At 45.9% G+C, this 12,711-nt stretch overlaps 3 non-coding genes across 3 annotated transcripts; 2 read left to right on the top strand and 1 right to left on the bottom strand.

Moving 5' to 3' along the window:
• Nucleotides 1-5,259: 5,259 nt before the first annotated feature.
• TRNAD-GUC (transfer RNA aspartic acid (anticodon GUC)) lies at nucleotides 5,260-5,332 on the bottom strand. Its single transcript has one exon. It is a non-coding gene; the product is annotated as a tRNA-Asp (tRNA).
• A 4,473-nt stretch (nucleotides 5,333-9,805) lies between these two features.
• On the top strand, nucleotides 9,806-9,878 carry TRNAD-GUC (transfer RNA aspartic acid (anticodon GUC)). Its single transcript has one exon. It is a non-coding gene; the product is annotated as a tRNA-Asp (tRNA).
• Nucleotides 9,879-11,861: 1,983 nt separating this feature from the next.
• TRNAD-GUC (transfer RNA aspartic acid (anticodon GUC)) lies at nucleotides 11,862-11,934 on the top strand. Its single transcript has one exon. It is a non-coding gene; the product is annotated as a tRNA-Asp (tRNA).
• Nucleotides 11,935-12,711: the final 777 nt, after the last annotated feature.

Here is a 12,711-nt window from a genome sequence, read left to right as displayed (position 1 = left end):
TTTTCCACAATACCTGACGACCATTTAATTTTTGGGCTTCCGTTGCGCAATGGTTAGCGCGTTCAGCTGTTAAAAGAAAGGTTGGTGGTTCGAGCCCACTCGGGAGCGGTGTTGTGAGATCTCAAATGTAACGTAAAAATCCAAAGTTTTTCCACAATACCTGACGGCCATTTATTTTCAGAGCTTCCATGGCTCAATGGTTAGCGCGTTCGGCTGTTAACCAAAAGGTTGGTGGTTCGAACCCATCCGTGAGCGGTGTTGTAAGGTCTCAGATGTGATGTAAAAAAACAAAGTTTTCCACAATACCTGACGACCATTTCATTCCTGAGCTTCCTTGGCTCCATGGTTAGCGCGTTCGGATGTTAAACAAAAGGTTGGTGGTTCGAGCCCACCCGGGAGCGGTGTTGTGAAGTCTCAAATGTAACGTAAAAAGCCAAAGTTTTTCCACAATACCTGACGACCGTTTATTTTTTGGGCTTCCGTGGCGCAATGGTTAGCGCGTTCAGCTGTTATCCAAAAGACTGGTGGTTCGAGCCCACCCGGGAGCGGTGTTTTAAGATCTCAAATGTAACGTAAAAAGCCAAAGTTTTTCCACAATACTTGACGACCATTTAAATCCTTAGCTTCCGTGGCTCAATGGTTAGCGCGTTCGGCTGTTAACTGAAAGGTTGGTGGTTCGAGCCCACCCGGGAACAGTGTTGTGAGGTCTCAGATGTGACGTAAAAAGTCAAAGTTTTTCCACAATACCTGACGACCATTTCATTCCTGAGCTTCCTTGGCTCCATGGTTAGCGCGTTCGGATGTTAACCAAAAGGTTGGTGGTTCAAGCCCACCCGGGAGCGGTGTTGTGGAATCTGAAATGTAACGTAAAAAGCCAAAGTTTTTCCACAATACCTGACGACCATTTAATTTTTGGGCTTCCGTTGCGCAATAGTTAGCGCGTTCAGCTGTTAAAAGAAAGGTTGGTGGTTCGAGCCCACTCGGGAGCGGTGTTGTGAGATCTCAAATGTAACGTAAAAATCCAAAGTTTTTCCACAATACCTGACGGCTATTTATTTTCAGAGCTTCCATGGCTCAATGGTTAGCGCGTTCGGCTGTTAACCAAAAGTTTGGTGGTTCGAACCCATCCGTGAGCGGTGTTGTAAGGTCTCAGATGTGATGTAAAAAAACAAAGTTTTCCACAATACCTGACGACCATTTCATTCCTGAGCTTCCTTGGCTCCATGGTTAGCGCGTTCGGATGTTAAACAAAACGTTGGTGGTTCGAGCCCACCCGGGAGCGGTGTTGTGAAGTCTCAAATGTAACGTAAAATGCCAAAGTTTTTCCACAATACCTGACGAGCGTTTAATTTTTGGGCTTCCGTGGCGCAATGGTTAGCGCGTTCAGCTGTTATCCAAAAGACTGGTGATCGAGCCCACCCGGGAGCGGTGTTTTAAGATCTCAAATGTAACGTAAAAAGCCAAAGTTTTTCCACAATACTTGACGACCATTTAAATCCTTAGCTTCCGTGGCTCAATGGTTAGCGCGTTCGGCTGTTAACTGAAAGGTTGGTGGTTCGAGCCCACCCGGCAGCAGTGTTGTGAGGTCTCAGATGTGACGTAAAAAGTCAAAGTTTTTCCACAATACCTGACGACCATTTCATTCCTGAGCTTCCTTGGCTCCATGGTTAGCGCGTTCGGATATTATCCAAAAGGGTGGTGGTTCGAGCCCACCCGGGAGCGGTGTTGTGAAGTCTCAAATGTAACGTAAAAAGCCAAAGTTTTTCCACAATACCTGACGACTATTTAATTTTTGGGCTTCCGTGGCGCAATGGTTAGCGCGTTCAGCTGTTATTCAAAAACCTGGTGGCTCGAGCCCACCCGGGAGCGGTGTTTTAAGATGTCAAATGTAACGTAAAAAGCCAAAGTTTTTCCACAATACTTGACGACCATTTAATTCCTGAGCTTCCGTGGCTCAATAGTTAGCGCGTTCGGCTGTTAACTGAAAGGTTGGTGGTTCGAGCCCACCCGGGAGCAGTGTTGTGAGGTCTCAGATGTGACGTAAAAAGTCAAAGTTTTTCCACAATACCTGACGACCATTTCATTCCTGAGCTTCCTTGGCTCCATGGTTAGCGCGTTCGGATGTTAACCAAAAGGTTGGTGGTTCAAGCCCACCCGGGAGCGGTGTTGTGGAATCTCAAATGTAACGTAAAAAGCCAAAGTTTTTCCACAATACCTGACGACCATTTAATTTTTGGGCTTCCGTTGCGCAATGGTTAGCGCGTTCAGCTGTTAAAAGAAAGGTTGGTGGTTCGAGCCCACTCGGGAGCGGTGTTGTGAGATCTCAAATGTAACGTAAAAATCCAAAGTTTTTCCACAATACCTGACGGCCATTTATTTTCAGAGCTTCCATGGCTCAATGGTTAGCGCGTTCGGCTGTTAACCAAAAGGTTGGTGGTTCGAACCCATCCGTGAGCGGTGTTGTAAGGTCTCAGATGTGATGTAAAAAAACAAAGTTTTCCACAATACCTGACGACCATTTCATTCCTGAGCTTCCTTGGCTCCATGGTTAGCGCGTTCGGATGTTAAACAAAAGGTTGGTGGTTCGAGCCCACCCGGGAGCGGTGTTGTGAAGTCTCAAATGTAACGTAAAAAGCCAAAGTTTTTCCACAATACCTGACGACCGTTTATTTTTTGGGCTTCCGTGGCGCAATGGTTAGCGCGTTCAGCTGTTATCCAAAAGACTGGTGGTTCGAGCCCACCCGGGAGCGGTGTTTTAAGATCTCAAATGTAACGTAAAAAGCCAAAGTTTTTCCACAATACTTGACGACCATTTAAATCCTTAGCTTCCGTGGCTCAATGGTTAGCGCGTTCGGCTGTTAACTGAAAGGTTGGTGGTTCGAGCCCACCCGGGAGCAGTGTTGTGAGGTCTCAGATGTGACGTAAAAAGTCAAAGTTTTTCCACAATACCTGACGACCATTTCAATCCTGAGCTTCCTTGGCTCCATGGTTAGCGCGTTCGGATGTTAACCAAAAGGGTGGTGGTTCGAGCCCACCCGGGAGCGGTGTTGTGAAGTCTCAAATGTAACGTAAAAAGCCAAAGTTTTTCCACAATACCTGACGACTATTTAATTTTTGGGCTTCCGTGGCGCAATGGTTAGCGCGTTCAGCTGTTATTCAAAAACCTGGTGGTTCGAGCCCACCCGGGAGCGGTGTTTTAAGATCTCAAATGTAACGTAAAAAGCCAAAGTTTTTCCACAATACTTGACGACCATTTAATTCCTGAGCTTCCGTGGCTCAATGGTTAGCGCGTTCGGCTGTTAACTGAAAGGTTGGTGGTTCGAGCCCACCCGGGAGCAGTGTTGTGAGGTCTCAGATGTGACGTAAAAAGTCAAAGTTTTTCCACAATACCTGACGACCATTTCATTCCTGAGCTTCCTTGGCTCCATGGTTAGCGCGTTCGGATGTTAACCAAAAGGTTGGTGGTTCAAGCCCACCCGGGAGCAGTGTTGTGGAATCTCAAATGTAACGTAAAAAGCCAAAGTTTTTCCACAATACCTGACGACCATTTAATTTTTGGGCTTCCGTTGCGCAATGGTTAGCGCGTTCAGCTGTTAAAAGAAAGGTTGGTGGTTCGAGCCCACTCGGGAGCGGTGTTGTGAGATCTCAAATGTAACGTAAAAATCCAAAGTTTTTCCACAATACCTGACGGCCATTTATTTTCAGAGCTTCCATGGCTCAATGGTTAGCGCGTTCGGCTGTTAACCAAAAGGTTGGTGGTTCGAACCCATCCGTGAGCGGTGTTGTAAGGTCTCAGATGTGATGTAAAAAAACAAAGTTTTCCACAATACCTGACGACCATTTCATTCCTGAGCTTCCTTGGCTCCATGGTTAGCGCGTTCGGATGTTAAACAAAAGGTTGGTGGTTCGAGCCCACCCGGGAGCGGTGTTGTGAAGTCTCAAATGTAACGTAAAAAGCCAAATTTTTTCCACAATACTGGACGACCATTTAATTTTTGGGCTTCCGTGGCGCAATGGTTAGCGCATTCGGCTGTTAACCGAAAGGTTGGTGGTTCGAGCCCATCCGGGAGCGGTGTTGTGAGGTCTCAGATGTGACGATAAAAGTCAAGGTTTTTCCACAATACCTGACGTCCAGTTAATTTCTGAGCTTCCGTGGCTCAGAAAATAAATGGTCGTCAGGTATTGTGGAAACACTTTGACTTTTTACGTCACATCTGAGACCTAACAACACCGCTCCCGGGTGGGCTCGAACCACCAACCTTTCGATTAACAGCTGAACGCGCTAACCATTGCAACACGGAAGCCCAAAAATTAAATGTTCGTCAGGTATTGTGGAAAAACCTTGGATTTTTACGTTACATCTGAGATCTCACAACAACGCTCCCGGGTGGGCTCGAACCACCAACCTTTCGATTAACAGCTGAACGCGCTAACCATTGCAACACGGAAGCCCAAAAATTGAATGTTCGTCAGGTATTGTGGAAAAACTTTGGCTTTTTACGTTACATTTGAAACTTCACAACACCGCACCCGGGTGGGCCTGAACCACCAACCTTTCGATTGACAGCCGAACGCGCTAACAATTGAGCCAAGGCAGCTCAGGAGTGAAATGGTCGTCAGGTATTGTGGAAAAACTTTGGCTTTTTACGTTACATTTGAGACTTCACAACACCGCTCTCGGGGTGGCTCGAACCACCAACCTTTTGGTTAACATCCGAACACGCTAACCATGGAGCCAAGGAAGCTCAGGAGTGAAATGGTCGTCAAGTATTGTGGAAAAACTTTGGCTTTTTACGTTACATTTAAGATCTTAAAACACCGCTCCCGGGTGGACTCGAACCACCAACCTTTCGGTTAACAGCCGAACGAGCTAACCATTGAGCCATGGAAGCTCAGAAAATAAATGGTCGTCAGGTATTGTGGAAAAACTTTGACTTTTTACGTCACATCTGAGATCTCACAACACCGCACCCGGGTGGGCCCGAACCACCAACCTTTTGTTTAACATCCGAACGCGCTAACCATGGAGCCAAAGAAGGAAAAAATTAAATGGTCGTCAGGTATTGTGGAAAAACTTTGACTTTTTACGTTACATCTGAGATCACACAACACCGCTCCCGGATGGGCTTGAACCACCAACCTTTCGATTAACAGCCGAACGCGCTAACCATTGAGCCATGGAAGCTCAGAAAATAAACGGCCGTCAGGTATTGTGGAAAAACTTTGGATTTTTACGTTACATTTGAGATCTCACAAAACCGCTCCCGAGTGGGCTCGAACCACCAACCTTTCGATTGACAGCCGAACGCGCTAACCATTGAGCCAAGGAAGCTCAGGAGTGAAATGGTCGTCAGGTATTGTGGAAAAACTTTGGCTTTTTACGTTACATTTGAGACTTCACAACACCGCTCTCGGGTGGGCTCGAACCACCAACCTTTTGGTTAACATCCGAACACGCTAACCATGGAGCCTAGGAAGCTCACGAGTGAAATGGTCGTCAAGTATTGTGGAAAAACTTTGGCTTTTTACGTTACATTTGAGATCTCACAACACCGCTCCCGAGTGGGCTCGAACCACCAACCTTTCTCTTAACAGCTGAACGCGCTAACCATCGCGCAACGGAAGCCCAAAAATTATATGTTCGTCAGCCAAAGTTTTTCCACAATACCTGACGACCATTTCATTCCTGAACTTCCTTGGCTCCATGGTCAGCGCGTTTGGGTGTTAACCAAAAGGTCGGTGGTTCGAGCCCACCCGGGAGCGGTGTTGTGAAGTCTCAAATGTAAAGTAAAAAGCCAAAGTTTTTCCACAATACCTGACGACCGTTTAATTTTTGGGCTTCCATGGCGTAATGGTTAGCGCGTTCAGCTGTTATTCAAAAGACTGGTGGTTCGAGCCCACCCGGGAGCGGTGTTTTAAGATCTTAAATGTAACGTAAAAAGCCAAAGTTTTTCCAAAATACTTGACGACCATGTAATTTTTGGGCTTCCGTGGCTCCATGGTCAGCGCGTTCGTATGTTAACCAAAAGGTTGGTGGTTCGAGCCCACCCGAGAGCGGTGTTGTGAAGTCTCAAATGTAACGTAAAAAGCCAAAGTTTTTCCACAATACCTGACGACCATTTCACTCCTGAGCTTCCTTGGCTCCATGGTTAGCGCGTTCGGATGTTAACCAAAAGGTTGGTGGTTCGAGCCCACCCGGGAGCGGTGTTGTGAAGTCTCAAATGTAACGTAAAAAGCCAAAGTTTTTCCACAATACCTTACGACCATTTCATTCCTGAGCTTCCTTGGCTCCATGGTTAGCGCGTTCGGATGTTAACCGAAAGTTTGGTGGTTCGATTCCACCCGGGTGCGGTGTTGTGAAGTTTCAAATGTAACGTAAAAAGCCAAAGTTTTTCCACAATACCTGACTAACTTTTACTTTTTGGGCTTCCATGGCGTAATGGTTAGCGCGTTCAGCTGTTATTCAAAAGACTGGTGGTTCGAGCCCACCCGGGAGCGGTGTTTTAAGATCTTAAATGTAACGTAAAAAGCCAAAGTTTTTCCAAAATACTTGACGACCATGTAATTTTTGGGCTTCCGTGGCTCCATGGTCAGCGAGTTCGGCTGTTAACAGAAAGGTTGGTGGTTCGAGCCCACCCGAGAGCGGTGTTGTGAAGTCTCAAATGTAACGTAAAAAGCCAAAGTTTTTCCACAATACCTGACGACCATTTCACTCCTGAGCTTCCTTGGCTCCATGGTTAGCGCGTTCGGATGTTAACCAAAAGGTTGGTGGTTCGAGCCCACCCGGGAGCGGTGTTGTGAAGTCTCAAATGTAACGTAAAAAGCCAAAGTTTTTCCACAATACCTTACGACCATTTCATTCCTGAGCTTCCTTGGCTCCATGGTTAGCGCGTTCGGATGTTAACCGAAAGGTTGGTGGTTCGATTCCACCCGGGTGCGGTCTTGTGAAGTTTCAAATGTAACGTAAAAAGCCAAAGTTTTTCCACAATACCTGACTACCATTTACTTTTTGGGCTTCCGTGGCGCAATGGTTAGCACGTTCGGCTGTTATTCAAAAGACTGGTGGTTCGAGCCCACCCGGGAGCGGTGTTTAAAGATCTCAAATGTAACGTAAAAATTCAAAGTTTTTCCACAATACCTGACGAACATTTAATTTTTGGGGTTCCGTTGCGCAATGGTTAGCGCGTTCAGCTGTTAATAGAAAGGTTGGTGGTTCGAGCCCACTCGGGAGCGGTGTTGTGAGGTCTCAGATGTAACGTAAAATGTCAGAGTTTTTCCACAATACCGGACGACCATTAATTTTCTGAGCTTCCATGGCTTAATGGTTAGCGTCTTCGGCTGTCAATCGAAAGGTTGGTGGTTCGAGCCCATCCGGGAGCGGTGTTGTGAGATCTCAGATGTAACGTAAAAAGTCAAAGTTTTTCCACAACACCTGACGACCATTTAATTTTTGGGCTTCTTTGGCTCCATGGTTAGCGCGTTCGGATGTTAAAGAAAAGGTTGGTGGTTCAGGCCCACCCGGGTGCGGTGTTTTAAGATCTTAAATGTAACGTAAAAAGCCAAAGTTTTTCCACAATACTTGACGACCATGTAATTTTTGGGCTTCCGTGGCTCCATGGTCAGCGCGTTCGTATGTTAACCAAAAGGTTGGTGGTTCGAGCCCACCCGAGAGCGGTGTTGTGAAGTCTCAAATGTAACGTAAAAAGCCAAAGTTTTTCCACAATACCTGACGACCATTTCACTCCTGAGCTTCCTTGGCTCCATGGTTAGCGCGTTCGGATGTTAACCAAAAGGTTGGTGGTTCGAGCCCACCCGGGAGCGGTGTTGTGAAGTCTCAAATGTAACGTAAAAAGCCGAAGTTTTTCCACAATACCTTACGACCATTTCATTCCTGAGCTTCCTTGGCTCCATGGTTAGCGCGTTCGGATGTTAACCGAAAGGTTGGTGGTTCGATTCCACCCGGGTGCGGTGTTGTGAAGTTTCAAATGTAACGTAAAAAGCCAAAGTTTTTCCACAATACCTGACTACCATTTACTTTTTGGGCTTCCGTGGCGCAATGGTTAGCACGTTCGGCTGTTATTCAAAAGACTGGTGGTTCGAGCCCACCCGGGAGCGGTGTTTTAAGATCTCAAATGTAACGTAAAAATTCAAAGTTTTTCCACAATACCTGACGAACATGAATTTTTGGGGTTCCGTTGCGCAATGGTTAGCGCGTTCAGCTGTTAATAGAAAGGTTGGTGGTTTGAGCCCACTCGGGAGCGGTGTTGTGAGGTCTCAGATGTAACGTAAAATGTCAGAGTTTTTCCACAATACCTGACGGCCATTTATTTTCTGAGCTTCCATGGCTCAATGGTTAGCGCGTTCGGCTGTTAATCGAAAGGTTGGTGGTTCGAGCCCAACCGGGAGCGGTGTTGGGAGATCTCAAATGTAACGTAAAAATTCAAAGTATTTCCACAATACCTGACGAACATTTAATTTTTGGGCTTCCGTCGCGCAATGGTTAGCGCGTTCAGCTGTTAAAAGAAAGTTTGGTGGTTCGAGCCCACTCGGGAGCGGTGTTTTGAGATCTCAAATGTAATGTAAAAATCCAAAGTTTTTCCACAATACCTGACGAACATTTAATTTTTGGGCTTCCATTGCGCAATGGTTAGCGCGTTCGGGTGTTAACCGAAAGGTTGGTGGTTCGAGCCCATCCGGGAGCGGTGTTGTGAGGTCTCAGATGTAACGTAAAATGTCAGAGTATTTCCACAATACCTGACTACCATTTACTTTTTGGGCTTCCGTGGCGCAATGGTTAGCACGTTCGGCTGTTATTCAAAAGACTGGTGGTTCGGGCCCACCCGGGAGCGGTGTTTTAAGATCTCAAATGTAACGTAAAAATTCAAAGTTTTTCCACAATACCTGACGAACATTTAATTTTTGGGGTTCCGTTGCGCAATGGTTAGCGCGTTCAGCTGTTAATAGAAAGGTTGGTGGTTTGATCCCACTCGGGAGCGGTGTTGTGAGGTCTCAGATGTAACGTAAAATGTCAGAGTTTTTCCACAATACCTGACGGCCATTTATTTCCTGAGCTTCCATGGCTCAATGGTTAGCGCGTTCGGCTGTTAATCGAAAGGTTGGTGGTTCGAGCCCAACCGGGAGCGGTGTTGTGAGATCTCAAATGTAACGTAAAAATTCAAAGTATTTCCACAATACCTGACGAACATTTAATTTTTGGGCTTCCGTCGCGCAATGGTTAGCGCGTTCAGCTGTTAAAAGAAAGTTTGGTGGTTCGAGCCCACTCGGGAGCGGTGTTTTGAGATCTCAAATGTAACGTAAAAATTCAAAGTTTTTCCACAATACCTGACGAACATTTAATTTTTGGGCTTCCGTTGCGCAATGGTTAGCGCGTTCAGCTGTTAAAAGAAAGGTTGGTGGTTCGAGCCCAACCGGGAGCGGTGTTGTGAGATCTCAAATGTAACGTAAAAATTGAAAGTTTTTCCACAATACCTGACGAACATTTAAATTTTGGGCTTCCGTTGCGCAATGGTTAGCGCGTTCAGCTGTTAAAAGAAAGTTTGGTGGTTCGAGCTTACTCGGGAGCGGTGTTGTGAGATCTCAAATGTAACGTAAAAATCCAAAGTTTTTCCACAATACCTGACGAACATTTAATTTTTGGGCTTCCATTGCGCAATGGTTAGCGCGTTCGGCTGTTAATCGGAAGGTTGGTGGTTCGAGCCCAACCGGGAGCGGTGTTGTGAGATCTCAAATGTAACGTAAAAATCCAAAGTTTTTCCACAATACCTGACGGCCATTTATTTTCTGAGCTTCCATGGCTCAATGGTTAGCGCGTTCGGCTGTCAATCGAAAGGTTGGTGGTTCGAGCCCATCCGGGAGCGGTGTTGTGAGATCTCAGATGTAACGTAAAACGTCAAAGTTTTTCCACAATACCTGACGACCATTTAATTTTTGGGCTTCTTTGGCTTCATGGTTAGCGCGTTCGGATGTTAAACAAAAGGTTGGTGGTTCGGGCCCACCCGGGTGCGGTGTTGTGAAGTTTCAAATGTAACGTAAAAAGCCAAAGTTTTTCCACAATACCTGACGAACATTTAAATTTTCGTCTTCCGTTGCGCAATAGTTAGCGCGTTCGGCTGTTAACCGAAAGTTTGGTGGTTCGAGCCCACCCGGGACGGTGTTGTGATATCTCAAATGTAACGTAAAAATCCAAAATTTTTCCACAATACCTGACGAACATTTCATTTTTGGGCTTCCGTTGCGCAATGGTCAGCGCGTTCGGCTGTTATACAAAGGTTGGTGGTTCGAGCCCAACCGGAAGCGGTGTTGTGAGATCTCAAATGTAACGTAAAAATTCAAAGTTTTTCCACAATACCTGACGAACATTTAATTTTTGGGGTTCCGTTGCGCAATGGTTAGCGCGTTCAGCTGTTAATAGAAAGGTTGGTGGTTCGAGCCCAACCGGGAGCGGTGTTGTGAGATCTCAAATGTAACGTAAAAATTCAAAGTATTTCCACAATACCTGACGAACATTTAATTTTTGGGCTTCCGTCGCGCAATGGTTAGCGCGTTCAGCTGTTAAAAGAAAGTTTGGTGGTTCGAGCCCACTCGGGAGCGGTGTTTTGAGATCTCAAATGTAACGTAAAAATCCAAAGTTTTTCCACAATACCTGACGAACATTTAATTTTTGGGCTTCCATTGCGCAATGGTTAGCGCGTTCGGGTGTTAACCGAAAGGTTGGTGGTTCGAGCCCATCCGGGAGCGGTGTTGTGAGGTCTCAGATGTAACGTAAAATGTCAGAGTATTTCCACAATACCTGACTACCATTTACTTTTTGGGCTTCCGTGGCGCAATGGTTAGCACGTTCGGCTGTTATTCAAAAGACTGGTGGTTCGGGCCCACCCGGGAGCGGTGTTTTAAGATCTCAAATGTAACGTAAAAATTCAAAGTTTTTCCACAATACCTGACGAACATTTAATTTTTGGGGTTCCGTTGCGCAATGGTTAGCGCGTTCAGCTGTTAATAGAAAGGTTGGTGGTTTGAGCCCACTCGGGAGCGGTGTTGTGAGGTCTCAGATGTAACGTAAAATGTCAGAGTTTTTCCACAATACCTGACGGCCATTTATTTTCTGAGCTTCCATGGCTCAATGGTTAGCGCGTTCGGCTGTTAATCGAAAGGTTGGTGGTTCGAGCCCAACCGGGAGCGGTGTTTTGAGATCTCAAATGTAACGTAAAAATTCAAAGTATTTCCACAATACCTGACGAACATTTAATTTTTGGGCTTCCGTCGCGCAATGGTTAGCGCGTTCAGCTGTTAAAAGAAAGTTTGGTGGTTCGAGCCCACTCGGGAGCGGTGGTTTGAGATCTCAAATGTAACGTAAAAATTCAAAGTTTTTCCACAATACCTGACGAACATTTAATTTTTGGGCTTCCGTTGCGCAATGGTTAGCGCGTTCAGCTGTTAAAAGAAAGGTTGGTGGTTCGAGCCCAACCGGGAGCGGTGTTGTGAGATCTCAAATGTAACGTAAAAATTGAAAGTTTTTCCACAATACCTGACGAACATTTAAATTTTGGGCTTCCGTTGCGCAATGGTTAGCGCGTTCAGCTGTTAAAAGAAAGTTTGGTGGTTCGAGCTTACTCGGGAGCGGTGTTGTGAGATCTCTAATGTAACGTAAAAATCCAAAGTTTTTCCACAATACCTGACGAACATTTAATTTTTGGGCTTCCATTGCGCAATGGTTAGCGCGTTCGGCTGTTAATCGGAAGGTTGGTGGTTCGAGCCCAACCGGGAGCGGTGTTGTGAGATCTCAAATGTAACGTAAAAATCCAAAGTTTTTCCACAATACCTGACGGCCATTTATTTTCTGAGCTTCCATGGCTCAATGGTTAGCGCGTTCGGCTGTCAATCGAAAGGTTGGTGGTTCGAGCCCATCCGGGAGCGGTGTTGTGAGATCTCAGATGTAACGTAAAACGTCAAAGTTTTTCCACAATACCTGACGACCATTTAATTTTTGGGCTTCTTTGGCTTCATGGTTAGCGCGTTCGGATGTTAAACAAAAGGTTGGTGGTTCGGGCCCACCCGGGTGCGGTGTTGTGAAGTTTCAAATGTAACGTAAAAAGCCAAAGTTTTTCCACAATACCTGACGAACATTTAAATTTTCGTCTTCCGTTGCGCAATAGTTAGCGCGTTCGGCTGTTAACCGAAAGTTTGGTGGTTCGAGCCCACCCGGGACGGTGTTGTGATATCTCAAATGTAACGTAAAAATCCAAAATTTTTCCACAATACCTGACGAACATTTAATTTTTGGGGTTCCGTTGCGCAATGGTTAGCGCGTTCAGCTGTTAATAGAAAGGTTGGTGGTTCGAGCCCACTCGGGAGCGGTGTTGTGAGATCTCAAATGTAACGTAAAAATCAAAAGTTTTTCCACAATACCTGACGACCATATGTTTTCTGAGCTTCCATGGCTCAATGGTTAGCGCGTTCGGCTGTTAACCGAAAGTTTGGTGGTTCGAGCCCACCCGGGACGGTGTTGTGAGATCTCAAATGTAACGTAAAAATCCAAAATTTTTCCACAATACCTGACGAACATTTAATTTTTGGGCTTCCGTTGCGCAATGGTCAACGCGTTCGGCTGTTAATCGAAAGGTTGGTGGTTCGAGCCCAACCGGGAGCGGTGTTGTGAGATCTCAAATGTAACGTAAAAATTCAAAGTTTTTC

Source organism: Phalangium opilio, unplaced genomic scaffold (genome assembly GCF_054372755.1).
Source record: "Phalangium opilio isolate 3A_F unplaced genomic scaffold, DU_Popi_V2 ptg000082l_1, whole genome shotgun sequence".
Lineage (NCBI taxonomy): Eukaryota > Metazoa > Arthropoda > Arachnida > Opiliones > Phalangiidae > Phalangium > Phalangium opilio.
Note: the sequence above shows the minus strand (reverse complement) of the source record. Positions and strands in the feature narration are given on the sequence as shown.